Genomic DNA, 27232 nt, shown 5'->3' with positions numbered 1-27232 from the left:
AACTTGTTCCAGTCTTATTTGTGTGTGGTATCACCAGGTTAGTGCTGCCTGCAATCCAAGCAAATCCCTGCTGAGAGACAAGAGATTTTAGTTTAAGCACAGCACTGCATGGCCGTGGCTTACCAGCTCCCAGGTTAGGCCTACCTTGCACCCAGACAGTGTGGGCTGCAAGGCTGGAGGGCTGGATTTGTGCACAACATGGGGGTTGTGTGTGTGTTCATGACAGAGAATCATAGAATGACTTGGTTTGGAAGGAAGACCATCTTGGTTTGGAAGGAAGACCATCTCGTTCCAGCCCTCAGCTGTGGACAGGGACACCTTCCACTATCCCAGGTTGCTCAGAGCTCCATCCAGCCTGGCCTTGAGCACTTCCAGGGATGGGGCGTCCACAGCTTCTCTGGGCAACCTGTGCCAGGGCCTCACCACCCTCACAGTAAAGATTCTTTTCCTATGACATGTTAAAGTTTAGGATCCCCTGAACTGCAGCTCTGGTGCCAGCTCTTGGAAGCCTGTGAGACATCAGCTCATTTGGCTTTGTTTTGAAGTATCAGGTTTCTAATCCTTAGGTCTGAGGAGCGTGAAAATGCAATTTACTTGTAACTGCTACAGAGATACACAGGACCTTCTCACCTGACTTGCTGAACTGTGCAGTCATGATGACATAAAATCCCTGCAATGGCCTGAGCTAAACCAAACCCCAGTCCTTCTGAAGCAGAATAATTCCATTAGGTTCCCACCACGGTAGTTGTAACAGTCTTAAATTTTCAGCTTTGCAGCTGAGTTCTGCCGATGCCTCATGTGCACTGAGGTAGTTTGAAAGCATAGCCATAGGTGTGGGATTGTCCTCTGCATGAGAGATGGGTGTTGGCTTCCAAATGCGCCGCTCCTGGGGCCGTGCCAAGGCAGTCCTAGCGGAGATCCAGGTGTGCGGGTGTGTGCGAGCAGACGGACGTGCGTGTGTAGGGACTTAAAGCTCAAAGCAGGCATGGGCAAAGAATGCAAATAACCGTGGAAAAAGATTTTTGCTTTTGCTTTGTTCCCGGTGAAACCTCACGGATTGCTGAATTTCCACCACGTAATTCCCTGAGAATAAAAACGTGATTGATCGGGGAGATACTTTGATTTTTCCTTTTGGAAGTTCTGAGGGTTTTATACTACAGCTGTTTTTACAAAGGTGTTTTTACAAAGCTGTTTTCAGATTCCTGGGTATCCCCACCATCCTTCCTTGAAGACCTCAATGTGACATCAAACCTTGGATTGTAGCTACTTCCTAGAGGGAGAAAAGGGTCCCCTGGCTCTTCTGTTCATGAGGGAAAGGGGGACAAGAGACCAGCTTTGGCCCCGGGGAGTTGAGGGGCTGCATGTGTCTGCCCCAGCTGAGGCAGGACAGGGAATATCCCACCAGAGCTGGCACTTGGCTTCTCCTGCCTGCGGAGAGGCCTCTTCCCAATAGAGGGAGGCAAAAGATAGACAGCAGGAGCTATTGCTTCAGTGGGAAAGAAGATGTGTGTGGGTGTATAATGAGGGGACTTTACAGATAATTCCTTCAGTTGCCCTAGAGATATCCCGTGGAGTGCTTAATTTCTGGAGAAGTTTGGAGAACACAGGATTTCAGTCCCAGTGCTTTTTTGTTTCCTACCCAATGGCAAAAATAGTTTTCATAATCTGCCCTGGGGATTGCTCTGTGTCCAATCGCTGGTTGTGTGCACGGCCCCTTTTGAAATACAGCTTTTTGTTTGGAAACTGAAATTGTTCCAAGTCATAATACCTTCCTCTCAGATTTTAATTTTTCAGAAGTGACCCACCCTCTATTGAATAATAAAGCTTGATAACCATAGTTTCTCAGATAACATGCAATGAGCTGCCAATATTGCTTTGGGACAAAATCAGGAAACCACTGGCTAGTGTTATGGAGTTATCCAAAGGGGATCATCTACCCTTGAAATCTTTTAAAATAAGAATGTGTGTTTGAGATCGCCCTTCTTGAAGATGTCCTGGATTAATGCAGAAATGAGCACACAGATTTAAAGAACAGATTAAAACATGTCCATTTCCAGGTCAAAAAGAACGGTGATTCAATCCAGAGCAAATTAAAATCCCACACTTATGTGAAATCCGCAATAAAGGAGGTTTATAGTGGAAATATTGACTGACTTTTAATACCAGCAGCCAGGCCAGCTCTGCTGTAACATCAGCTGGAAACAAGAGGCAGTGGTGTTATGAGGCTATACAGGCAAGGACAAGGCCTTTTCCTTAATCTAGGCTGAACATCCAAAGAAAAAATCCCAGAGCAGTCCACTGACTCTCCTCTTTTTTTCCATTAATTGGCCACAGCACAGTACTCTGAAGCTGACAGAAATAACTGCTGTGATATTAAACCAAGGCTAAACCTTGCCAAAAGACATTTTATTTCAAACCTCTCTGAATTACTGTATAATTTCCTCTATTGCTCACCTCAGAGAGCAGGAAGTTGGCCATCATCTGCTCCGAGCTTTGTATGACATAAACCTTTATTTCTCCTGTCTGTGGGAAAATGAAGTCAGGGCACTTCCAGCAGGATGAGGATATGGATGCTAGATTGAGCTTAGAAATATTACAGTGATCCAGTTTTTAGACTTGGGGCCCTGGTTGCTACTGCGCCTTCTCCTGGAGACTGAATAGCTGGAAACAAAAAGCTCCTGGATCTTCTTGCTCTACCCCACCTCTCCCCTTGCAGGAAGGCTCCTTCTTTCCTTTCTCTCCCTTGTGTGGATGCTGTGAGGAAGCAGTGACAGGCTATGGGGGAACCAGTGTGATGCTGCAGGTCTGGGATGGCAGGATAATGTGAAGCTCCTGTGGGAGCCCACAGTTCAGATCCTTGCCGTGTCCGTGGCCCTGGAGCGTGTGCTGCTGCAGGAGACACATCCCCAGTCCTGCTCCTGTACAGGCCCAAGCCCCCCAAGGCAGGGTTGTCTCCTGCTTGGTGGCTGCTGCTCCCTTGCAGATAACACTGATGTTCCCCTGTGGTGATGGAGCTCCAGCTTTTCGGGATTAGTATTCCTTGGGACAACAGAAAGGCAAGGCACGTTTCCACAGCAGAGCTTGCTCCTTTTCTGGGATCCGTTAGGCTGTTCCACACATCCACATGTTTGATATTGTGAGTACCCTCTACCCAAACCTCTCAGATGATTCCAGTAGGACTCATTCATCTCATTTCCCCCAGAATATAAACCCCTGTGTAGTAGGTCCCACCCAGAGGTGAGTGTGAGCTTAAGCAAGTTCAGATTCAGAGGCTGTCTAGATTAGATTAGTGCAGTCCTCTGCCTTACTTGAAGACCTTTCAGTTATGTATCCAAACTTTTGGAGTTAGACTCTTCTGGGTTCACTGGGCCAAATGAAAAGATGCTGTGTACATTTTATTCCTCTGTTGCATTCATTTCCACTTCCCCCAGATCTTTCTGTACCAAAAGCTTCAGAGATATGAGATGTATACTCTTCCCTAAAATGATTTATCTTGTTTGTTTGTTTGTTTTAGGCAACTATTTCAATTCCCTTAGATGTTGGTCTAGTGTTTGGCTATAAAGGAGTTGAAGTTTACCATTGTCTGAAAGTGCTAATGCTGGTGCAAGGGGAAGCTTATTGTTGTAGTCAATTCATTATTATTTTAGCAAAGAATCCTTGGTGTAAGAGAGATGTGGTTTTTTCAAATGGATTAAATGCTGCATCTCAGCCATTTGTCCTCCCACACCACCTCTTTTCATCAAGAAAAACTTGAGCGTCTGAAAGGAGTAAAATATTATGAGGGTTTTGTAAAAGGCAAAAATTAGAGAAGTCTGGACTGCTTGTGTTGCAAAACACTTAAATGCTACATCAAATGTTTGGATCTCAGTTGTTCCCTTGATAGAAAATGAATTGAGAACCCAATGGCATGGAATTTATGCTTAACAAGAAAACCAACTGCTTAAATTTGCCAACTTGTATCCCGATCTTGCATGTTTTCGTTGTTGCTTGGGCATTCTGAAGGACATTAAGATGTGATGCTCAGTGTCAGCTCCCTGAGATTCAGAACCTTTTAGTTTGGGTACACAAGGTGCCACAACAATTACGACCAGGAATGCTGTCTGTATTTTTGGAAGTAGAACCCAACATGTGTTACTTCAGATATTTCCCTCTGAAGTGGATATTCACTTGTGGATAGAAATCCAGAAGCACATGGAAATTTGTCTGAAAGCTAACCTTGGGTAGAATAGTAATTTAATAATTTTAAATATCTGTATATCTCAATAGTTATTATTAAGTTAGCTGCTTTTTTCCAGTGGGAATATTCCCACTTACACGTTACATTTACCGTATTTTATATACATTTTTTACTGTACCAAGAATGTCAGCATACCTCAAGAAAAAAATCAGGGATATCAATGGATAAATACAGTGTGATACAGCCAATAATGCAAGGAAATGAATGTCAGGAAGATAATTCTTGCAGGAAGCTGGATTACATTCTAAATATAATTTTAGAAACTACTGCTCACTCACTGTAAGTGTCAGTAACACTGAACACAGGTAATGAAATTCTGGGTTTTTGGAAAAGCCACCTGCTTGTGGTCTTTCAGCTGTAGATACAATTTTTAAATCAAATAAGAATAAAATAAATTGAGAATTGACTATTCAACTTCATACGCCAATATTCTACCTTCAGTATTTTTTGCAGTATTTTCCAGGTATTTTCTCTAATAATCTCAACCTGGTATCATCTTTATTCTTTTCTTTTTCTTGTGGGTGCTTTAATATCTTTTAGATAAGACACCATTTCCAAAGGACTAGTGAATTATACAAATATAATAAATCACCACAGAGCACATGGTAATGAGTGGGAGATGGAAGTGAAAAACAGTCTTGGTTTCTTACTGGGATTATATATATGCACACACATATATTACACAAGTATTTCTCTATATAAAAGAATATTCTCTGATTAAAGTCTTCCAAAGTAACAAAATAAATGTGGATTTTTCAGATCAAAACCTGTTTCACTAGCATCAGCAATTTCTGTAACTCTTATAAGCTTTCACTAGTAACATATAACTATATGAAAACTATATATAACTAAATGGAAATGATTTTGATTCCAGTCTTTCCACCTGCCTTGCTTGAAGGCAACCAGAAATATTGAGAAAAGAGAATTATTCTGGGCATTTCAGCTTCCTGTGAGAATCAAGAAGGTGAATAGAGACAGGAATTTGAAGTAAAAGCAAGATGAATTTAATTCTCGTGGCAGTTCCGTTGCAAGTTTAGGGCATAGATTTAAAATATTCTATTGCCTGAACTCTTATGCTCTTAAAAAATGCTAAAACTAATTGAATGTGCAGTAGTTTGCTCATTCAGATCCTTTCCTGTCCTGGTCCCTTTGGCATCGGGATTCTCATTCAGGTGCTCTGTGAGTGCTAAGTCTTTTTACATGCAAGGAAGTAATAACTGGAAGGACTTCACGCAGTTCTGAATGGATTTGATGTTGAAATCTCTCAGCTGTGTCCAACTGGGCTAAATACAGAAGTAAAATCGGAAATGAGAGCCAGTGTTCACCCTCCAAATGTGCAAGACAAAAGTGCTGGTCTAAAAAAACCTATACAAAGGGAATAATAATATTTTTCTACATGTCCAGTCCTGGATCACGCACTGAAGTTGTCAGTGGCCCAGGTCTCTATCTGCAGCTGGAAAAGTGGATGAATTATCTTGAATAAAATCAGGGATAATCCAAGCTGAGATCAGAACTGATGTGAGATTAAAGGAGAGTGAGCAATTCACTGTTAGCATTTTTGAGCACCTCTTAACTTTTTGACCTGGACATGACTGCGCTGTTTCTTCAAAAAGCAGGAAGTACAAGATAAACCTCACATGAAAACCTCTTCCTCTGCGATTTCTAACCTAATTTTGTTGACAAACCACATGTATACATTCTGACTTGGAAATGTCAAAATGTTTATTTTCAGTCAAAATGTTTCAACAGTTCAAATTGAAAAAAAAAAAAAAAGTTCTGAACTTTTGATTCTATGAGGGGAAAAAAACCCCTGGATGTTTGATCTCAATTTGAAATGCAAATCCCGATTTCCAGGGGTGGACATCTTGATTTTTAAGTTTTGGGTTTTAACAGCTCTATTTATTTGATGCTTGGTTTTTTTCTTGAGGGACAAGTACTGTCCCTCAGCGGTGCACTCTCAGATTTCTGCCAGCCTCTCAGTTTACACATCTGCTGAGTGTCGTGCAAATGCAGGTTAAACATGTCCTGTGGGGTGACCACTCAGTTTTGTGAACAGTCCCATAAATAACAGGCAGCTGAAAGGCTGGACTCGGCCTGGCTGAGCCTCTGACCAGAAACCGAAGCTTAAAAGATGCCAAAGAGTCTTAAAAACTTGCATGTGTTTAAGCTGATCTGATTTATACCTGTTTATAAAAGCTTTAACTCTGGTTATATTTATTCACTTATTCTAGATTTACGTTACCATAAATGAGACGAGGATTTGGCTTCTTTTTTTTTTTTTTTTAAACTTGTTTAAACAAAAACTATTCTATCTCCCTTCTGGATGGGACAGGTCACATTCTGACTTGATTAAACTGGTTGTGTTTGGATTGAGGGGAAGCCTACATTTCCATGCCTGGGTGTGTGGGGTATTTTTAGCAGCCTGCCCACAGAAGGAACCCTTTTGAGCAGCAGACTGAAGTCTGGGACAGTTACACAGTGCTGAGGATCCTTCCTTTGGGATCACTCTGGGAAGCTGAGCGTGGGTGATCACTGCTGCATGTCACAACAGCAGCAGGGACGTGTTAATGATGGCCTTCAGCCCTAATCTCTCTGGAAGGACATCCTTGTCTTTGTAAAAACCCTTTCTGCAGATGCCCTGGGCTTTACAGCTTGAATTCATCCCCCGTGGTCGACTTCAAAGCGGAGGAGATGGCACTGGGCATTGAACACTGGGATGGGCAGGGAATACGGAGGCAACAGGAGAGGAAAGGCCTTTCTTTCCCCACAGCAGGGACAACCTTCAGCAAGTGGATGGTGCTGTAAAACACTGAGGAGGGAACAGGCACCGTACCAGCAGGGTTTGTGAGTGACAGACGAGGTGCACACTTGGCTTTTGGCTTTGACTGGTGCCTTCAGGAGATCCAGCAGTCGATGGCTGTATTGATTACTGAGCAGCAGTGCCTCGCTCACAGTGTCTGAGCCTGCAGACCTGGGACTTCACTTACTCCCAAGGTTTGCTTTAGCAGATGGAAAAGGATTGTTTTACCATATTCTCAATGGCAGTTCAAGTCTATTTTTGTCTGTCTTTTGGCTTGCACGAAAGGAGACTGCCACCTGTTTTTTGCAGGTTGTTTTCAGCACTGCAAGCCAGATTAAAAATTGGCCTGGTTTGTGCTTTATGGAAAACGAATTTGTTGCTGTAGCACAGAATAAGGAAAGTATCCAGGGACAGTGGTGGTGTCTGGCTCTGTGTTGCTGTATGAACTCTGTCTCCAGCGAGCTCTTCTGGGGTCACCAGGATCCCCAGTGCTGCTTGTGCCTCCGGGGCTTGACGGGAGGTGCAAGAGAATGGGTGGGTTGGGTTGCTTTTTGCCTGGCTCTGACTTAAATGTCTGGGAGAGGAAGGATGATTTGGCAGAAGATCTGGACAGTTGTAATGACTTTTGGGAACATTCAAGTTTTTAGGAGGACAGCCTTTAACAGCGAGTTATTTTTGATCTCGCTGGGGTTTAGCAGTGTCTGGTTTTAGAGTTTACCATTCTCCACTCCTTATGTTAGACTGGACTGTGTCTTTCTGACTTAAATAGTTGTCCTTGCCTGAACATCTCTGCAGCATCAGCACCAAGGCAGCCCTGTGGAAGGCTGTGTCTTGCCTCAGTTTCTGTAAGTCAGACAGGCCCAAGTTCATACCTCCTCCCACAGCCCTAGGTAGGTGTCCACCTTCTCCAACTGCTCGTAGAGCTCCTCAATATGCCACTTGAGCAATTTAAGAGCAAATAACCTTCAAAGACACTTGGGATGTTCTTGCCTGAATTAGGAGCTCTTACCTGTTAGGTTCACAGACTAAGAGTTTTTAGACCCTTTTTCCTCTCTCAGCTCTCTTTCTCATTGATTTGGTGTTACATATGACTGTATTTACAAGCACCTGACTCAGAGCTCCTTTTATTCATCACCAGGAACTCCACCAGCAGAGCTACATCAGAGCTCGGCAGTGCTGTTGTTTATTCTGGCTTCTCTCAGGGTGACTTTCTGGGTGGGTTTCTTTGGTTTTGATTTTTTACTATTCAATTGTTGGACTCTTGTCTCAATTTGTACTTCTGGATCTGCTGAAGAAATATGAGTGCTGTATATCATGGGGTTTAGGGCCTCTTGCACTAATTAGCTTGTAACTTCAGTTTTGCTAGATTTGGTACTTATTTTACTGTAAACACCCATTTGTTCCACTGGGTAGCAGAGCTCTCTGAACATATGGGAGTCATCATGTGTCATGAATGACATGATGTATCCTCACTGTTAGACCAGCACAATGCTAGATCTGATGGATGGAAGAAATGTGTCAGGGTGAAGATTAATATACACTTTGGTTTGTGACTTGTGACTCACTGGGTAAACTTTGTTCTCTCTTTGATGGGACAGATCCAAGATCTGCGTTTTTCCTCTCCCGTTTTGGTCCTGGTTTATAACACAGAAGCTTGAACTAATGAGACCAGAGCTTTTGCTGGCTGGACCAGAACCCTTCACATCTGTCTGGACCAACATGCCTAAATAAATCCTCTCTTTGTATGGCACAGCTGGCTCTCTGCTGGAGATGGTTTGATACCCTCAGGCTGGATAACCAGCAGGAATTTGGTAAGATTTGCTCCTTGCTGAGCCTTTGGAAGTGCACATCGTATACACGTCCTCTGGCTGGAGGATTAAAGAAAAACGTGTCCTGACAAAACAAACCCAGCAGTATTTGATTTCCCCATTAAAAAGAAAGCCTGGAGTTCCAGCAGCTTGTCCCCAGACTGGCTTGAGCAGGGGCTCCAGTCTGGCCAGTGGCAGCACCACCAGCAATGAGGCAAGTCAGGGTTGGGTCCATCCACTTCTCACACAGAACAGAAATGAGGGACTGAGAGACAGTCCAAGGGCTGTGCAAAGCTGAACGCTGCAGAGGAGGCCTCTCCAGGTGCAGAATTCATAAATTTCTAGGTAGAAGCTCTGGGAACTTGAAAAGGTCACTCACTGTCTTGTTATACCCTTGTTGTGGTTTTTTTTCTTTTTCTTTTTTTTTTTTCCTCCTTTTGTATCTTGTACCAGATTTGATTTAATTTCTTAAAGCATATTTCCCTTTCTAGAAATTGCATTCACTCCCCTTTTTGGCCTGGTGTATCACTGTTCCTTCTTACATATTTGGTGAGCAGGAAAGAAAAAATTGAGACGTTATTAGTGTCTGCTCAGAGCTGGAACTGTTGTGATGGCCATTAGAAGGGAAATGTGGCATTTTGTCTGGGAAGTTTGTCAGAAGGAGGTCAGAGACAAGTGAGCAATAATGAGGCTCTTGAAACCAGTCTGCAGGTGCAGAGCAGTAAAATAAATAGGCAGGTGCAGAGAGTGAGTTTTTAATCAGAGTCTTGGCAGGGATCTCACTCAGGGACTGCCTCGTTTGGCTTCTGTGCAAAGGAGGAAATTCAGTGGCAAAGGACTCAAATGCAAACTGCAGCTCACACTCGTGCACCATGGAAGGTTCAGGGGGTTTCCTCTTTTCTTCTCAATGCCCTACAGTCCTGCAAAGTTGAAGGCTTATTGCTTGTAGGGGGAATAAATAAGTATGACTCCTTGTCCTTCTGAGGATAGCTGGCTCTAATCTGGAGATGAATGCATATGTCAGCGTTCTCCATAAATACTACAACTTAAAAAAACCTACATTTTCAGAGAAATTTGCTTTAGCAACAGTTGTGATTTATTTTGGGTTCCTTACCAGGAAATATTTGAGCAGTTGAATCATAGAACCATCTTGGGTTGGAAGGGACCTTAAAGATCATCTAGTTCCAACCCCACTGCCGTGGGTAGGGACAGCCTGTAACATCACCAAATTTCAGTGTTTTGTGTAACAAGTGTGTATCAAATTATGACAAAAAGAGAAAATATTGGTATCTTCTGTGCTCTGGGAAAAGGGAAGGGGAAATAAGTAGACAGCAAGAAAAGATTGTGTCATGGTATGGGAGACACAGGGGAACAAAGCATACAACTGATCCAGAACTGCATTTTCTTCAAGGCATTGTTGTGTCTGAGGATGCACATCTGATTCCCAAGCCAAAGCAAGGAATACTTCTTTCTTTCTCTCCAGCAGGGCTATCCCACCGCTTCCAGTATTTCCTCTGAAAAATGTTAACCCTCTCCCTCTCCCCTCTCAACTGCCTCCTTTTACCGTGGGTAAAATGCCAGTGTCAAACAAAGAAAAGTTTCTTTTGAACCCAGGGCAATGAGAAAATGAAGATTAACTCAAACCATAAGCTCTCTTGCCAAAAAATCAGGACATACTTAAAAAAGCTATGCCTATAGCTTTTATTATGGGCCAAAACTAACCACCCCAGGTCTATGGCTGAATTTCAGTGACCACAGTCCAGACATGGTGGCTGTGGGGGAACTTTGAGACAATAACTACTTTTAGCTATTACCAATCCCAAAAATGTAATTCGTGACCACTCGTTTTAAGACAACTGCAAGTCACCTGTGGGGAATTTGTAAGGAGAAATATGATGAATTGTCCTGTCCCTTTCTTCAGCCCAGTCTCCTCAGCACTTCCCACTCTGCTGCCTTCAAGCACCGAACCCGGAGCCTCTGCTGCAGCAGCAACTTGTGTTTGTTGACCTGAAGGACCAGAGGCAGGACCTGCAAAGGACAATGTGCAAAAATTTGTGCATGTACCACAGCCACAAAGCCCCTCTTTGGATGCTCTCCCTTTCCGTCAGTTTTTAACATGAGCCCACAAGTATCTGCTAGTGAAGCTTTGTAGTTCAGCTGGTCACAACTCCACTACTGAGTGACCTGAGAACACTATGGCTTTTAAACCAGAGGTTTTCCCTTCCTCACTCGCTTGTGGATGCATCTTCAGCATCCTGCAAAGATGGCCATCATGATGGCTTGTGTGTCCTGTTATTTTCGCTCATCCCAGTGGTGATTCTCCTTCTTGCCACAGGGAATGTGTAGGGTTGAACCCCCCCAGCTGGCTGTGAAGCAGCACCCAGGACCCAAGACATTCCCAGTGGCTACGAGACTGCCTTACTGGCAACCTGTCAGGCTCTGGGGTGTGAACTGTCTCTTGGCTCTGCTCGGCTCTGAGGAGGGCCTGCTGCAAGCTGGGGCAGAGCCAGCGTGGCTATCTGATCACAGAGCTCCTCTGCAGCTCTCCACCCCTCCACGTGGGCACGGTGCTCACCGCAGCCCCGCACCGGGCATTCTTGGAGCTGCCGCGCGTCGGCCTCGGCGGCAGCTCCTTCAGACCCCCAACATCTTCAAGCCCAAAGGGCGCTGCAGGAACCTTCTGTGTGGTCTCGCCTCTATGACATTGTTGGTAGGGGTTGTGCTTGTCCTCCTGGCTTGTTTGCAGTAAGAGCTGTGTGGTCTTCGAAGGGCTCTTTGAAGTTAGCGCAGAGTCACGAGGACACAGCTAAGATGAGCTCAGAAAGGCTGATTTCAGGTGAAGCTGGAACATGGTCTTGGTGCTTGCTGCATGTACTGTGCACAAAAGGCACAGTACCAGCAATACATTACAGCCATGCCTGACAAATAGTGTGTGAAAATATTTTAGCTGAGATGAAATTTCTGTTAGCAAGCACCTCTTAGAGGCAGAGTAGTAAAAGCTTGGACTACCTACACCTGAAGTTTACCAGGTTTGCTTGTGCTTGCTGTGCTTTTGGGGTAAGCAGAGGAGGATGAATATCCACCAGAGCTCGAATCTACAGTCTTTGACTAGTTTTCATTTCTCCACATTCACACATTTTGAGATCCATACACTGCTCCAGAATTTATGGCATCTCCTGGGAAAGCCACTATCATCTTCGTGTCAGTGTTTCGTCTTAGATGAGGATGTCAGCAACACAGTGGGCCAAAAATTCAGAGGTGCTCCCACTAAAATTATAGGACCTACAGAAATGTTAAATACTTTGGTTGTGTTATTTTTCTGTTGCTGTGAATGTAATCATCAGTCATATCAGTACCCAAGTTAAGTACCTAGGAAGCAATAACCATTCTTCAAAAGAAAACTTGCAGTAGGACCAATCTGTGATGGGTTCTTAACCTGGCTCTCAAGGTCAGGTTGGAGGGGGCTTTGAGCAACCTGATCTAGAGAAGGGTGTCCCTGCCCAAGGCAGGGGGCCTGGAACTGGATGATCTTTGAGGTCCCCTCCAACCCAAACCATTCTGTAGTTCTATGAATTATCTCTACTGCTCTATCCTGATACTGTATCATTCCTCACAGACCCCATTGGATCAAAGTAGTTCTTTGGAAAACTTAAAAGAGGGTAAATTGGGACGTCTGAAGAACGGGGAGGCAGAAGCCGTTTGATGGCAGGGTTTGATGATAACAGCCAAAGGAAGGCACTGTATTCCAAATGTCATGTTGTAAGGATGCTGGCCCAGCAGTTCTAGGCAGAGAAGGACTTTTTGGAATGATGATAAATTGGGATAGTTTGGCACACTTTCTGTGGACAAGCAAAAGGAAAGAGAAAAGTTAGCAATGGTTCTTGAACTTTGCTAGTGGGCAGCTTGGTTACAAACCCCTCCTGTAACTATCCCATGTGGATTTAGGAGGGCTGGTTGAAAATACCCAGCTTAGACTCCGTGGAATTCCTGATCAGTGTTTTTGAGGATAATGTGACGAATCTGTGGAATATGGTCCTTCCTATGAACAGGAACATGCAACATTTCCCTCCATTCTATAATTCTCCTGATAACCCTCTCTTTAAAGGCTGCCTCTCTTGCCACACTGTACAGGGCACGTGAGCGTGGAAAGTCATTTGTTTTCTTCATAAATGCAAAGTGAAAGCTTCTATTATAGATTGCTTTGTAAGGCAGCTCCAAGAAATGACAGCAAGTATTAATAAAGCTTGCTTAATTGATATTAGCATAAATGTAAAGCCAAATAATATCAGTATCAGTTCTGGAACAGTTCCATCGCATGCTCCTTCACATCTGTGTTTATCTCTCTCAGGTGATCTCAGGAGAATGCTCAGGGGGAATTCAGGGACGAGAAATTTAATGGCTGCAGTTTTATAATCTTTATCAGACCATCAAGGCTGGAATCGAAAGGTAGGAGTTATCATCTCCAAGAGTTCTGTCATCTCAGTCAACCTTCAAGAGAAAATCATTGCAAGACAGCCTCTGGTAAGTCTGTGAATTAATTCAGGTTTGGGGGATGTTCTATCCTTTGTGTTGTGTTAACACCCACAAGCTCTAGTCACGGATCAGGAATTTTCTGTGATAAACACTCTAAAACGAAATGAAAATAAAACAAACAAACCAACCAACCGAAAAGGGTGGTGTGTTATCTAACCCGCGTCTCACATGAGTTTGTTGCACAGTGTGATCACTGTAAGCTCATATGATGTGGAGAGTGCACCTCATCTTTACAGGGAGCTAGAGGCTCTGAAAGTTGGGATAATCCCAGGTTTTTCCCGTGAAACAGAAGTCTTGGAGAATGTACATGTCAGCATGTGGTGGTCGAGGTGGTCTGGTTAGGAGGGGAACAATCTCTGGGACTGCAGGTCATGAGGAATGTCCGTCTTTACCCTCCTTTCCTGACAACCTGTGCTGTTCCGTGATAAATACTCCTTGTGGACGAGAGCAATAAGCATTATTCTGTGGATTTAATTAATTCCCAACTCTTTATCTAATTTAGTGGGAAGAGGTTGGAAAGTTATTAGAAAGAGGAGTACTGCTGGGTTTCCGTGGACCTCACAACCCTGGCCCTGGAGCACTTTTGGAAATCCAGCCCCTCCTCAGCTGCAGAGCTGGGAGCTGAGCTGCTGCCTCTCTATCCCTGGTTGTCTAAAATAGAACATGAGCTAATCCAAGCTGTAGCCAGCAAGAGCAGAGAGGGAAAAGGCAGTTGAAAGGCTCAGTGGTGCTCAGGCGTTACCTGGGACCGTGTGCTCCGTGCCCTGTGTCAGCCATCCCAAACAGATGGCTGCTCCGCTCGGGGCTGCCCACGTGGACAGCGGGGTTGGGGTGGGAGCTTACATACTGTGCTGGGTACTGCACATCTGGTCAAGGTCTTGAGCTTTAGTTCTCCCTGGGAGCCTGCTTTGGGACTTCAGAAGCACATCCTCAGTTTCAAGCCAAGGGCTGTCTTTGTTCCATGAGGCTGCCCCAGCTGGAACCTGTTGCTGGTTGACACAGTCAGATCTTATATTGAGACTCTTATATTCTTTGGCATATTACACTGCGTTTACATCTTTTAATTCACCCCAGTAGACAGATGGGTTATTTTAAGAACCATGTGTAAGAGCTTTCATTAAAACCATTACAGGACACCAGATGGGGATGCAGAATTGACAGCAACAGGGCTGCCTGCTACCATGTTGGACTTGGGAAACATTCCCAAGCATTTAGCCCTTCTTGCCACTCTGCTTTCCTGCACCATGGGGATCCAAACATTTCTGGGTTTGAGTTATATTTCTGTGAACCCATTGTCTTTTTTTTTTTTTTTTTTAGCCAAGCAGAGTGAAATGTATCTGAATTTCCTCATCTGAGTTTTCCAGGTCACATAATTTCTGAATTACACTTGGCATGGCAAATGGGATTTTGGTGGGAGTGTTTTATGATAAAGAAAGATCAAATGAAATGGAAAAGAAAGGTTAACTTATAAGTTTTGCCTTTAAGTAAACAAAAGAAAGGAATTGACTGAGAATTTTCAGTAAATTAATAAACAAGACTCATTAAATAACAATATCACAGAGGTGTTCTCATGGATACCAGCACCTCAGTACCCTGGGTCTAGAGAGGGTGACAGTGGTCTTAAATAAATAAATGACAGAGGGATACGTTTCAAAAAGAAGTAAATTAGTGGATCTAGTAAATCTTAACCTATTTGACTTAGATGCTTAAGCAAGATATATTTAAAAATCTCTGATGTGTAGAGTTTGGGCTGGAAGTCTTGTGAACTAGATTCTCATGTCATCTGTTCCTCTGGCCACAGCAGTTACTGAAAGACAGCCAAAGTCTTTGTGACAGTAGTTGTGGGGTTTTTTAATTTATGAGTCTGCCTTAGTGAATTTTTGTCAGATGTCAGTCTTTCCTGCAGGTAAAAACACAATGCTTTGCTTCAGTGTTATCAAAGGATCCAATGTAACACGTTTCTTTGAAATTATTTTTATATGAAAAGGACCTAAACTATAAAAGGTTTCCAGAAGGGTTAAGTGATCTGAAAGGAAACTCAAGAACAGTCGAGGCTATGAACATTAATTTATTTTAACATTTTTTCTGAGTGAAAAAAATACTGTGTTTTAGTTCAACATCTGAAGCCCAAAAATCTGTTCTAGCCCAAAGATAGCATTGGTATAGTTTCCTATAGCTAAAAGTACTTGCTTGTGATTTTTTCATAATGTCATAATATAATGCTCCGTTGCAACTTATTTTAATTTATCTGGCTAATTGTTGGATAATACAAACACTTGTTTATGTTGAATTTTGCGAATTCTGTATGAAGAGAGAAAAATTAAGTCTTTCTATTTAGTATCCCTGTCAAAAACCAAATTTGAGTAGTTCACCATTCAATGGAACTGGAATTCTGTAACATTTTTTTAGCTGAAATTCTGTTCTTAGAATAGGGAGGAAATATTGATGTTCTTAAAATCAAAATATACCTTTTTTTTTTTGTTGGTATGACAGAATAGTAATTAATTTTTAACCCTGTTAATATTAAACTGTACTTAGGGGCATCCTGTGTCTTAAGGGAGCTTTAGAGTCTGATCAGCTCCTCCTTTCCTCTGCACACCCACCCCCCGCTGATCCGTGTGACACCTGACATCCCAGTTAACCAGTGTACCTTCATGGCATGCAAAGTGCTCTGTGGATTCCAGGCTGGCAGGACAAGGAATATTTAAATTTACTAAACCAGTGGACTTCTGGATTTTAGTTTTAAAGGAAAATCTCTGAATTCATTTCTGAATTACAACTCAGAAGTGTGCGACTTTCCCTAAAGACAAATCTTCAGCTCCAGCAGTCACCTATTTTGCCTATTAGACTGCTTTTATAACTCTGGATTCTCTTTCCTTGCTGCATTATCTGAGATTCCTGTCTTCAGAGCAGTGCTGGCAGTGTGGCAGGAGGGAGTGCCAGCTGCTCTCTCCACAGGAGCCCATCAGTGGAGCTCCTCACCCAGCGGAGCGAGCGCTGTAAACACGCGTCTAGCACGCAACCTTCCCTCCCGGTGAACTTTGCCATTGGCTAATTTGTCCCTGCTCTAAGTTTTCTCCTGTGTTTGCCTTCTTCTATAATTTCTTCCTGTAAAGCCTGTGTGGGCTGGCTCCTAGTTCCCGTGCAGTGTGATCTTCTAATCCAGCACTTTCACCTCCGGCTTTGGGCATAAATCAGCGAAGTCTCACAGGTTCCATGGAAGGAAGGAGGAATAGAGCAGATATTGAGTTAATGCTATCAAGCTGCCTAAAGTGAGAGGAGAGATTGATAAGAGAAAGCATTGTATTTATAGTTTCTGGCATATAGCACAGCACAAGTCCTATTTAAATTCTTCAGAAATTAGTATCAGATGACTTAGGAACTTCTGGCGTATTTGAATCTTAAGTGGTTACAGATAGTTTTGCTCAGAGTTTCCTTCAGTTGTTATATGTGCTACTTCTTCCTATTCATTTAAGACAGGTTGGGAGAGTTTGCAAATTCTTGGGAGAACAGGAAAAAATCCTACTCACTCTGAGGCTGAATGGCAGCAGGGACACTGATCCTACCTGAGATCCTACATATCTGGTTGCCTTTTTTCTGTGTGTGTGTGTCTGTGCAGGGAGATTTAATTCGCCTGTGTTCAGCCTGATTTGCCTTTAGTTTTGAAATATTAAGCCTGACCTTGCTGCCATATATGATGTGGGCGTGGTAAATATCTACTCAGATAAAGGGTCAACTTCAAATTAACATGGTTTTTGTCGTCAGGAATGGGCTGTGGGAATGAACGGAATGACTGCTTTGCAAAGAGTAGGGAAAGTGAAAAACTTAAGAAGAAATTTCCTTGTAGAAAACATCAGGCACTGCTGCCACCAGAGCACCGTGAAAAGTGTGATGCAAGGACTGCCAGTGGGTAACTCAGTGCCCAGGCACAGAGCAGAGGACAGCAGATGGGAAAGGTGTTTTTTCACACCGTGACCGTGGTGCAGTGGCTGGGCCCACCCGCCCCACCACAACGAGAACAGTTCAGAGCAATTCCTGCCTTTTTTTGTTTGAGTTGCCTGTAGCTGTGCTGGGAGCTCAGCCTGCCCCTGATGGGCAGCTTCCAGCTCAGACGGGTGTTTTGGGCACGAAACCCGTTTCCCTCTGGTCTGTGCCCACCCAGCAGCAGCTGAGGGCGGTCGGAGCAGGGCTGTGCCCAGCCTGCCTTCCCAGGGGCTGCAGGGTAGTGCCATGTGCTCTGCCAGCTTTTCAGCCTCCCTGAGGTCTCTGCAGTCCTAAGGGACTAATAACTCATTGGGATGGTTGGAGCTTGACAGGGCCCTGGAGGTTTATTGCTGTAATTCCCTGGCAGTATCTTTCACCCTTGGGGCAGGACAAGTAGGAGTTTCTCCCATAGAATTCTTCTCCTCCAGGAAACACCCAGGCCAAGAGGGCTCTATCCAAGCTCATGCTTTTAGAGACACACACTAAGTATTTTTTAAGCTAAGTAAGAAAGAGGTCTGGTAAATGGATTTCTCACTTGCAGGCTCTCAGGGCTGTCTCGTTCTCATTGCCACTGATTGAAAGATCAGATGCAAATGCAAATAAAATAAACAAGTGAACAGATCTTTGCATTTAGAAATAACGAAGTTGGGGAAATCCCCTTCTATCCTTAATCATCAACCCTAAAAGATTTTGAGGCTGATTCTCCTTGACGCTGAGTCAGCGTTACCTTGACACAAAGACAGAATAGAAAGTTGTTTTGTGAGAGTGTTTTATATCCATTTTGAGCTGCTATGACTGATGATGAGTAACTACAGAGCCAGGGTGTCTTACTCTATTTTATGGAACCATTGATCTTATTCTCTTAAAAGTGAATTATTAAAGTGATTAATTTTACTCTATTACTCAATTCCTTTTTCTGTAAGTGCAGCCTTTATGTTATGATGAAATTAGCTATAAATATATTGCGTTTTATCTAAATGTTGCATCTTACATGGCTTCAAAGAAAACTCCAATGTCCTGATGGAAACCAACTCCATCCTTAGCAAGGCTTCAGCAAGATCCACAGTATCTTTTTCATTATTATCTCACTGAAGGTTGTTTTCTCATGTGACTGCAAAAATGTTCTGTGTGAAGTAGTGTGGAGAGGAGAGGAGGCCTTTTCTCAGGTGCTAAAGTGCAGGTGGGTACACAGTGTCCTGAAGATTGTCAGAACTGGAGGATGAAGTTCTTTGTATCAGTAATACGTGCTGTCATTCAGATTCCTAGTTAAGACTTAGTTTGGGAATATTCTGATTTCTCGTTGCTCACTTTTGTGCATTCAGGTCTTCTTTTAATGTTGCCCGTTTAATCAATTTATGCTGCAGGTAACACTGTCAAGAGACCCAAGTCATGTAGGACCTAAGTCACCAGACCATAAGCTGCCTTAGGGCTAAATCCTATTCCTCTTCTTGGTGACTTGAACTGTGACAACCCATATCCTTCCTGCTCTGGTGCATAATCCCTGTTGAAAGTTGTGGGGCACAGTGGCCAAATCATACTCAGTAAATGCATTTGAAAGTTCCTAAATGCCATATGGACATCTGAAGAAGTCAGCTGTGTTCAACACATTTCCTTCAGCTTCTTTTAACAAGAATATTAATCTAATTCATGCTAGAGCACAGTGAAAGTTATTTGGCTTTCTCGTCAGCATGTGTGCCTAAATGTGTGTATAATTCACAGCAGAAATACAGCTCGTTTACAATATATGTTAAAATGCATAGAACTAGTAACTTGTTTTCATATTCAAAAATTCATGCACAAAATATCAATTTTTTAATATATCTCCAGTGTGTGAGTGTGTATGTGCATTTGTAGTAGGAAGTTGTCCCTCGATGTTTCCGGCGTTCAGGGGGTTGAGTGGAACAGCCATGGAATGCCGCCAGCGGTGCTGACGCAGGCTCCAGGCTCATCCTATAAACATTTACCCTGCTGAGGAACCTCAGTCACGTACAAACGCTGGGCCAAAAGAGACCTCTGGGGTCACTGAGCCCAGCCCTGCGGTGTGACAGGCATAAGGCTCATCACCCTTCTCATAAAATGGCCAAACCTTCATGTAAAGCTTTCCCAGTTTTCACCTGCCATCCCTGCTCCTGGAAGGCTACTCCGTTGCCTTCTTCAGCTGATAGTTAAGTAGTCTTCCCTCATTTTCCTCCTGAGGTTAGTCATGGACTGTTTCTACCAATTTGCTCTTATGTCAATATTGTAAGTACTTCTTCTTCCTCCCTGCTGTTTACTCAGCAAGTTATTGAGGTGCGTTTGCAGCTCTGGGTCCTTGGGGGTGGATGTCCACATGTATTTCACTTAAGCACAGATAAACAGGCAGAATGATTTTACAAGCCAAACCTGTCAGAGTGAATAAAACAAAGCAGGACCCCGAAGTAAATGAGTCTGAGGTTGATAAAGACTGTCTTTGAAACAGTTGTCCTTCAGTGGGCAGCTGTTTCTGGGCAGTCTCAGCCATCTGGCTTTGGTGATTTATACCAGGACAAGTCTCCTGCTCACATAAAACATAGGGTGCCACAGTCCAGTACAGATCTGTTCATCGTGAAAGAGGATATCTGAGTCTATTCTCTATTTTCCTAGCAATAAATTACATGGAAGCTGGCAGAGCCATTCATTTCCACTTTGGTATTCTTCACTCCAGATGTGCCACGCTGGTGTTCAGCCTCGGCTAGGCAACTCTGCAGAGGTGATTTATCTTTCTTTATGACACTGCAGTTTCTGTAGCTTCTAGAACTGAGACAGGTAGGATTTGGGAAGTTAATTTAAGGTCAAACAAGTTTACGGGGAGCGAGATAGAATGGGCTGTGGAAGAGCGGGACTCTCTTCCCCTGTGCCATCACTGACAGGGAGCACTCCACAGACCCTGGACTAGGAGGGAAGGCAGGCAGACACTGTGTTCTATCTGAATTGGCCACTTGACCTCTCCATCCCTTCTCTGAGGGTTGCAGTGATGGGACAACATGCAGGATGAGAGCTGCTAAAACAAGGAGTGACGTGGGAGGAGCAAAGGGCTCTGAGATGTTACAGACAGTGGAGTAGAAGCTGCCATGGGAGATCAAGTACACACTGAAGTCATATCAACTCACAGACTTAGCAAGGACACCAACAACTGAATGGGACCTGTTTTTGAGGATGCTTTTCATAAAGGTGGCTTGATTTGCCATTTTCCAGCTTGTCTCTGATACCTGGATAGATAAAGGCTTATTCTAAAAGACTGCTGCTCTGGCATAGTTAGTTGGCATTAAATAACTCAATCCAAATAAACCAAATAATTTTAAACTGAGCTGAAAAATAACACAGACAGGAAGCCGGTTTGCTGGAAGAGGACTGAGGAAAGAAACTTCCTAAAAGCTATCTTTGGGTTGCCCAGATTAAATCATGAGAAGAACTCAGAAGCAGAAAGTTGCTGGTGGTGGAGCAGTGCTGAAGGTGGTATTTTGGACAGCACTGCAATACACTTGAAATAACCCCATAATAAATGAAACAAGATTTTCATAAGAATGCTGGCGTTGCAAACCTGCTCCCTGTAGCTCTAGTAGAAAGTTGCTGGCAGCCTCATCCTGCCATGCCAGGTGATTTGTGCAGCAACTTGTTAACAGCAGTTAAGCAATGGAATCAGGTGCCCTTCCCCGAGGCTACAGATGATTCACCGAGTTACAGAAAGGAGACCGGGAGCAGAGTGGATACACAGCGGTGAGCAAAGGAGATGGGAGAAGCTGGGGTGGGCAATCATCGCTGAGCCCAGAGGACGTGTCTTGGTGTTTTTGTTTAAGCAAAACGTAACCAGTGGTAACTGGAGGATAAAGGCTCAGGATCCCATGGCAGAAGTTGTTTGGGCAGCTGTCAGTTGGGAGTAGCTCCGTGGATGGGTATCAGTGGAGCTGCACTGACATAATGCTTTGTGCACTTGGAAGGAGGCCCCAGATCTGTTCCCTTCCTGGTTGCCTGGTCTCTAAATGGAGCCTCCTCTGTCACTCATCTGGAGCTTCCCAACATTCATAGATTAAGTCACCTGAATAAAATTCAACTATGTCACCGTTAGTGTTGGAAGTATTCACAAGGGTTTATCTGACTTGTTCTTACACACAGCTACATAACAGACAACGTGCACTTTATTTTCCTCCACATGCTTACATGGTCTGGGCTTTTCTGGCAGATCATGCAGAGGAAGTGAAATGAGACCTCTTTTGTAGGTTCCCATCATAATATTAAATTCTGGGATGTTTTAAACCTATATTGCAGTCATACTGCATTGGCTGGTTGTGACACGCTGCATAAATGCAGCTCCAGTGACACTCTGACAACAATCCTTGATGTGATAAACCAGCCAACACAGCCTCAGGCAGTGGAGTAGGAGGATGGAGGCTGGGGGTGAACATGGGGCTGAATTTTCTAGTTGGATGCCTGAAGTTGCTCCTCCAAGCACATCTTTGCACTCCTTCAGTTGAGGGTTCAGAGTGTGAAGTGTCTGTATTCTTACTCTGAGGATTTCTTCTTGCTTTTGATAGCACATTTGTCCATCATATCTGAAAGCATTTCTTACACAAGTTTCAATTCCTATGTACTGAAAGGAGAAATCCATATAAGGCAATAATTATTAATATTCTTAGTAATTCAGTATCTAACATTCATGGTCTTGAGCCCATGTTTATCACTCCATTTATGCTCAAATTCTGAATAAGCTTCCCATTGATTTGAGTGTTGAATTGGATACCAAAATATGAACTGAGAACCTTAACATTAAACCTTCAACATCTCCTGAAAGCTAAGTAAAAATCGCTGGCTTTCAATAAAAATAAGTTCCAGTATTTGTCAGGAAAAATGTATTTGAGAGAAAATTATGAAGTTATCTTAACACCCTTACACTAGACCTGTGAAATAGCGTGTCTTTTAGCTAAAACACTGTCAAACAGATCTTCATCACCGAGGTTTTTACTCTTTGATATGAGTTAATTGTTTGTATGGTGGTTTCAGAGGTTACTGTCTTTGTTTTTGTATTCTTTGTACCAGTTTTATACCCCAGCCCTGTGTTCTCCTTGGGTCACTGTCAGCCCCAATTCAACAGGCACTCACTGAAGTGGAGCACTAAGAGGCAAGGACTGGAATTCAAACTGCTGATCCAATGGAAAACTATTAACAAGGGGGGGAAGATATCTTTACAACCAGTGGGAACAGCATTCTTTTTCATTAAAATGTACAGAACAGGTCTTTAGGCTAAAAGTAAAAAGACTGTTGCCTGCAGGTACTGGCAATATATTGCTCTCTCTGCGAGTGATACTTCTATTATAAATAAATAACCTGCTTTGCAATACTATGACTTCATTCAGGTCTTATTCTTTAGCATAATTGAAGATCAAATACCTCATACAGCACTTGCAGAGTCGCCTCTTTTTTTTTACTTAACTGGATTTTGATCTGTGGGTATTATGGAGGTATATTATACATATGAGCTGAAATGTTCAGAAAGCCTCCAGGCTCTCATTCAAAGCAGCTGACACCAGCTCAGTGCTCTCCTCGGAGCAGAAAAGCTCCTGCAGGCTGTTGGAACAGCTTTCCCTCTGCAGATTCCCTATCCAGAAGAAGATACTGTACTTTGCTTTTTCATTGGCAAGATGGTTTTGAGAACGGTTTCACATCCAAAGTGTGACATGCAAATCGTACTTGGAAGTTTTAAGTATATTTCTTTATACCTGTAGCTCTAAATTAAACCAGATTTGTGGATTTTTTTTCCTAATTACTCACCATGATCTAATAGTGCAGTAGCTGAGCCATTGACAAGTGATTCAAGTCAGCACATCAGTGGCAATTCTGAATAGGATCTGTGTTATTCATGCCATAATTAAAGGAATAAGAAAAGCCTCTGCTGATGAGTGTCCCTCAGTCAGAACAGGGACTTCATAACTTCATAACTGGACAAAACAACGAATCATCACAAGAAGTGTTATTGGTGGCAAGGCTGGTTCATTTATCAACTCCAGGTCACCAAGCCCCATCATAAGAAAATCTGGATCTACTTTCCCATGGTAAAACACAGCAGGAAGTAATTTCTGAATATTTTCTGAAATATGTCTACAAGTTAGGGTGTGATGCTATGTGGATAATGCTCAGCAAAAGGGATACAGCTGGCTCTCTGTACCTTGCAGTGAAATAAAAACTGAGTCACTACCATGGAGAGGTCACTCCAGTGCTCTGAAAATGGGCTGGGATTTAGCATCAGCTATCCAGATGTATCTCTAATATTCAGTTTATCATTCATAACTTTGTGCAACAAAATGAGTATATTAAAGTAGACATGATGTGAAATCAGAGCCATTGGGAGACTCCTCCAGTGAACAACAGGAGTTTTGCTTTTGTTTCAACAGGACTGAAATATATTCCATTTCTTATAAGAAAGAGCAGCAAATAATATTTATTATCCTTTTGATATGGAGCCATTACTGGAAGCCATTATCATCACATTTCAGGTTACTTAATCAGCCCTGTGAACTGATAACCCACATAAATAATTGCCTCACCGCTGCCAACAGCGCTCTTGGCACACTATGGAAATAACATTAGTCCTTACGAATTAAACCACAATAAGATTTTAAATGACAGATTAAAGGCTTTCTTTAGGTACCCTGAGTACTTCCAAACTGAGCAAACAAGAAGAGACCTACCATTTTGCAGGTATGTGGTAGAGGTGAGCCACAGCTGAGCTCCCTGATGGCACAGAAACCAGGGGCATGTGTCCAAACATGCCAGGCAAGTGCAGATGATGAAAAAGAAAGATTAACTGCTGCAGAGCTACCTGCTCTTCAGAGCATTCCAGCTATCAGGCACACCCCAGCCCGTTCTGTAATGCCACAGGACTTGAGGCAGGGACTCCATTATCTGTTTGGCTCCTTCCCGTTCCTGCGCGGAGCATCCACGGCGTTGTGCAAGATGTTCGTGTTTCATCAGTATCCTTCGCTTCTGTGGTAGTTCCTTTTAGTTTGAACCTTTCCCTCTCACCTCTTTCTTGTCAGAAATGTCCCAAACAGCCATAGCTCAGGCAGAATGGCTGGTCCCATTATTTTTTGATATGTCATTACCTGGTTATCCTTGGCTGGGGGTGTGCTTGTAGCTGGCCTTTCACTGCTAGAGGGGAGAGAAAACTTCTGTCCTGAATGAAGTTCTGCTACATCAGTATTTCATCTCAAATTATGAAATCAGTAGACACCAGCTTGCCTGGTACTTCCAAAACCTGTGTGTGGACAAAAGCTATAAGACATTTAATGATATATATACATAAGGCAGCCAAGGGAAAGGATCTCCAGACAGATGGGCACAAAGTCATGCCAGGAGAGGCTGCTGCCCCATATTTGAACAGCCTGGGCTGAGTTCACTGAGGGGAGGCCCAGCTGTGTCACCTGGAGGAGCTCAAGAGGCACATTTGCTCTCACAGCACAAGGTCAGGTTCCCCATGGATAGGCAGCCAGGCAGGGAAGCTGCCTTGGAACTCTGCCTACATGACTCAGGTCCCAAAAGCCACAAGAATGAAAATCACAAATTGGTTTGGATTGAAAAGGACCTTAAAGACCAACCAGTTCCAACCCCCCTGCCATGGGCAGGAACACTTTCCAGTAGATCAGGTTGTTTCAAGCCCTGTCCAGCCTTGAACAGTTCAAGGGATAGGGCAGCCACAGCTTCTCTGGGCAACCCCTTCCAGTGCCTCACCACCCTCTGAATAAAGAATTTCTTTCTATTATCTAATCTAAACCTGTCCTCTGTAAGTTTAGAGCCATTCTCCCTTGTCCTGTCACTCTGTGTTCTTGTACAAAGTCCCTCTCCAGTTCTCTTGTGGGCCTCCTGTAAGAGAAGTTCCTGGAAATTTCAAATTGGAGGTGTCATAATATTTTTGGCCCCACTTTTTAATTAGAACAAAAATCTAGTCACCAATTCCACCTTGTTTAAGTCTCGTTTCTGTTATACCATAATCTCTTGTATGCTGTCTCACCATCCTTTGTGAGTTGTAGCCCAGGTGTTTCAACCCTTTATTTATGAGGTTTTTCTCATATATCGTGTGGGAAAGAGAAGAAACACTTGATAGTTTGGGAGATGAGATCTGGCCAGGGATCTCAGACCCACAGAATGGAATGAGGAAGGAGATACTTGAACTTAAGTGCTCTGCAGGGAAAAGTGGTTTCATACTTGACTCAAATGGAAAGTTTTCATTTAAGCTTCATCACTTTTCTCTTGAAACACTGGCTGGGAGGTTCAACAGAAAATAATTTCTCTTTGAAAAATTTTTGGCTTGACCTACTTGTTGAAGTCTGTGTTGGTGCAGCGAGTTGAACTCTCACGGTGTGTCCAGGCACTCCCTGTGCTGGCAAGTGAGGCATCAGTGCTCGGGGCAGGTACCTGAGCCCCAGCAGGCAGTTACCCCGGTCATCTTAAAGATTTACCTCTAGATGTCACTCATGAACCCTCCTCTTATTCGAGGGATTTAAATAAGCAGTCAGGATACCTCTGACACAGCAGCCCTTCAATCACTCTGCTTGGTTACTGAAATGTTTGTTTTCTGTGCTCCTTTTCCGCACTGCTGGAGTCAGAGAAAGGCTGAAGGCAGAGAAGACACTTCTTCAGAGGTGCCTTAGCTCGCACAGAAGATTAAAGTGTTGGTTAAAATAGAGAAAAACTTAACCTTAGTCAAAATAAATAAAGACTTCTGTAGTCTTTGATGCCAGTTGAACAGACTGGGAGAGCTCAGGATGAAGCTGATAGTCTTGATTTATTTAGGTATCTATGGCTTGTTAGCACTTGCTTAGCAATGGGTCCAGAGGCTTGGTATAACACTTTACAGCCCACGACTAGAATGATTTGGGTGATTATTTCCACACTTTAAGGCTGAATAGGCTGAATAGAACAGCTCCCCTCCAAAAACTAATTATCTGTTAGATGTTTTCAGTGGATTTTCTTTTGTGCCTTAAAATCTGAAAATTCTTTGCTTGCTTATTTTACTAATTAAAAAGTCCAATCAAATAGATCTGCGTTCTGCCTTCAGTGTGGGGGAACGTGCTCACGTGGAAAAGCCACTTCCAGGTAGAAGAAAGAAAAATGTCGATGAGAAAATTTGGGGCACCTTTAGCAGTGAGTGTGGTGTCTCAGGTTTTGACCACCTCACCCATAGTAAGTAGAATTTTATTCTGTAGATAGTTGAGCTGAAGCCAGAGAGTCTCCTAATGGAGAATGTATAAGAGCATATGAATTCTCCTATGAGCTGTGGGTGATAACTGTTCCAGTTTATCTGGATAAAGTTTGGCCTTGCATTGTTCCATTGTTCAGCTGTTCATTGAGTGATGTGGTTTTTCCCACGAAACCTTCATTAAAGCTTTTGTGGGTTCACTCAGTCCTGAGCTACTTCAAGGACTTGTCTTCAGTGTTATCATATCTCTAATAATCACCTTCCACTGAAATCAAAATCAGTATGTCTGGTGGCTACATTGCAGCCAGGACTTCCAGGGGGCTGGTAGGCAGAATGGACAAGATCCTAAAAAGATTCCTATTGTGTAATAAACAAAGCCTTTATAAATAAATAGGAGGTAATGAATGTCTGGCAGCATAAAGCAACCACATTTGCAGATCATATAACAATAAAAGCAATTCAAGTTTATCACATAATTAGCCTCTTCATCTGAATAAGTGGATATGCATGTGTTTATATATATAAATGTGTTGATTATATAAATGAGTTGATTTTTGAAAGACGAGGTCCTACAAGAGTTGCTCAACACCGTAACAATTTGTTCAAAATGTACTTTTATTACTAAAAGTGCAAGGGACAGCAAAGCACTTGCAACCTTACCA

At 43.2% G+C, this 27232-nt stretch overlaps 1 long non-coding RNA gene across 13 annotated transcripts in view; it reads left to right on the top strand.

Moving 5' to 3' along the window:
- The window catches only part of LOC113997095, a 313930-nt gene that overhangs the window by 144959 nt on the left and 141739 nt on the right, over nucleotides 1–27232 (top strand). For all 13 annotated transcript variants that reach the window (XR_005566645.1, XR_005566654.1, XR_005566655.1 and 10 more), the window contains one exon: nucleotides 13194–13366. This is a non-coding gene — a long non-coding RNA (uncharacterized LOC113997095). The remainder of the gene's footprint in view (nucleotides 1–13193; nucleotides 13367–27232) is intronic.

The sequence above is a fragment of the Pipra filicauda genome, unplaced genomic scaffold (assembly GCF_003945595.2).
Source record: "Pipra filicauda isolate LSUMZ 115617 unplaced genomic scaffold, ASM394559v2 scaffold77_size3566232_pilon, whole genome shotgun sequence".
Taxonomy (NCBI): domain Eukaryota; kingdom Metazoa; phylum Chordata; class Aves; order Passeriformes; family Pipridae; genus Pipra; species Pipra filicauda.
This window is presented reverse-complemented; position numbering and strand designations above follow the sequence as displayed.